Source organism: Anarrhichthys ocellatus, unplaced genomic scaffold (genome assembly GCF_004355925.1).
Source record: "Anarrhichthys ocellatus isolate YVR2014 unplaced genomic scaffold, GSC_Weel_1.0 scaffold9, whole genome shotgun sequence".
NCBI lineage: Eukaryota > Metazoa > Chordata > Actinopteri > Perciformes > Anarhichadidae > Anarrhichthys > Anarrhichthys ocellatus.
The window spans coordinates 4096472-4099530 of NW_022280039.1; positions in this window are offsets into that span (position 1 = coordinate 4096472).

Here is a 3059-nt window from a genome sequence, read left to right on the forward strand (position 1 = left end):
AATTGAGAGAAAGGGGGAAGAGACGGAAACGAGAGACAGAGAGCGAGCGAACATGCAGACAGGAAAGAGGGGGATGGAGAGGGGGAAAGAGGGAAAGTGAGAGAGCGATGCAGCTATGGATAATTCAGAATGAGTTAAAAGGGGGAAGGCATAGGAGGAGAGGAGAGATTGGAAGTGGCAGCCACTAATGCAAAGAGATAGCAGTGGCTAAGTACAGTATGTAAAGCAAAAGAAGAGAGCGCACAGAAGAAAATCCCAGAAGGAAGAATGACAGACACATTGAATTACCCCCATAACATCATAGAACAGCATCAAAACATGAATGCAAACCTTCTTTAATATGAGTGTCATTGTAAGATATTTCTAGCAGTCTTTTTGTCAATAACAATTTTGTTTGGGATTTCTGATTCAATTTTGAGGTTGATTTCAGCAGCTGATAAGAAGGGCAGTCATCAATGGACCATTTATGATTTTTTTTAACTCAGCAGCGTGGACGTATAACCTATACCTTCCATTGTTTAGCCATCATTAAACTGTGCACAAATAATGTTAATAATTTGTTTATACCGTACATTTATTATGCTGCAGAACCAGTCGTGACCATTAATAGGTTGGCTTTGAATTGTATACAGTACGTGACACAAACTATGTTCAGTAAATTCTTAGTTAATTCTGTATAACAGTTTTCTTGCATGTAATTTTGTCAGAAAAACACAACAATATAATAATACCACAATGCATCAGTGCTGATATAAGTGAGGTTTCTGAACAAATTTCTAAAGTTTTACTGTTTCCAGTAGCATCATATTGTGAATACACATGATCTGTGATATTGTAAACATACAATCCTATTATTTTTGGCAGCCGCCCTCCTTTTGTTGAGGTTTGTACACATCCAAAATCACTATGGCCGCTCCGAAGTAACTTAGTGTTTACCATCTCAACCATAAACCTCAATGGACAAATCATCATCTATGTCTTTCCAATTTTTCTTTCTCTTTTCCCATTACTCTTCTTCCCATGTATGAGAGAATGAATAGGCCCAGACAGAAGAGGACAAAGACTTAACATGTTTTTTTCTCTTTTCTTCTGCGCTTTGAGAGGATGAGCTGGACTGTACTAATAGTCTTTGTGTGTGTGAATGGGACAGAGGGCTTTTTGTGTGTGTTCCAGACAGTGGCGCATAAGGCAGGACTTAAGTAGATGTTCACTAAAGCGTACGTAATTCCAGGGAAATATCAACTAATCCCTACACTCTTCCACCCTATACCCCTCCTTCAACATATATTATTCTCCTCCTCCTACTCATCATCGTCATCAGCATCATCATCATCATCCTACTATGTTGATACAGTAAACCATAAATCACTAATTTCTTCATCTGACAAAATTTGAAGCAAAGGTAGTGTCAAAATCAAAAATGTAGAGATGTACATTCAGACATGCAATCAGACACATACTATACTGCACTCTCTCTCTCTCTCTCACATACACAAACGCGGGCACACACACACACACACACACACACACACACGCTCCATGGGGGATTGTTGTTATTTCTTAATCCTGGTGGATTAACAGACTAACAGACTCATTTTACCTCAGCCCAAACAAAGAGAGATGTCAAATCATCCACCCAATGCTAAAGGTGATGATCGTATTAACTTGATGAAGCTGTACGTGTTTGTGCGTGTAAATGTCTGTGAGTGTGTTTGTGGGGGGTAGGGTGTGGTGTGGTGGTGGGGAGTTATCTGGCACCCACAGCATGGGAAAAAAGCAAAAGGTTGAAATTCACAACACCTGTTGGAAAACGCATAAACTCGCTTGGACATACACACTCTTTCCTTCATTTTAAAACATACAGCAGAATTTTACATTTGTATATATATATATATATATATATATATATACACATCAAACCACAGCATTAAAGCATGCGCCAGCATTTTGATTGCATAGGATGTCATTAGCCAATGTGCTAACTCCAATATTCTCACAGAGCTGTGAGTATAAACTGCTTAAAGACGTAATCTTATATGCGCTGTAGGAAACACAGCATTCTGTCAAACAGTGGTGCTGCAGAGTGTCCACTAATCCACATGCTAGACTCCAGATTAACGAGAAGGGATGGGGATGTGGGCGAGGGAGGGGTTAAAAAACATTCCGTCCAGACCCATCCCCACCCCATCATCATCACACATACACACACACACACAATCACTCCCCCTCCCGTCAGATTATAGTGCTTAGTGCTGCCCCTGTGCGACAGACAGTAAGAGGATCTCTTGGTGGCGTCCCCCAAGGCTCCGTTATTGGTCTTCTAGAAAAGCCCCCCTTGACTGGACACCTACAGATATATGGGTGGGAGTCAGAGGTCAAGGGTTAGGGGTAGGAAGGGTATGAGATGAGTTGGTTATGAAGGATACATCTGTCTGTTTTGATCAAAGGGATTATTGTAAATCAAGCCAGTATTGCCTCAAGAGAGTAAGGAAGAAAATAGCTTAAAAATCACTAAAGCGTAATGTTTTAGGAGACTGAAATGTGATTATGACTACACATTCTACAAAACAACAGTCCAGGGTGTGGCATACAATGATATTCTATTTCTATGTCCCACACACTCAAATCAGATGGTTTCAGTGGTCCTCTTCAGTAAAGACTGTTATCAGGAAGTGTCTCTCTTCCGACCGACCCATCTTTTGCAAACCATCAGTGAATATTAAATGAAGACGCTGATTTGCAAAACTGTTGCCGTATCCTCTGTTGGTTTATATCATTACGAACCACTTCAGAAAATCAACATAACTATCAAGTAGCCCTGAACATGAAAGCCTCAAACAGTCCCAGTTTGCAATTTCCTCCCCATTTCCACGTCAACGTTTATTAAGCTCTCCCAAAGAAATCAACGACGACTAAATTATTTTGAGATAGAGCCTCGGGCTACAGGGCATATTCAATATGCCGACCAAAAATATATATATATAAATTTATATATATATATATTTATATATATAGATATATATATATATATAGATATATATATATATACTTTCATGTTC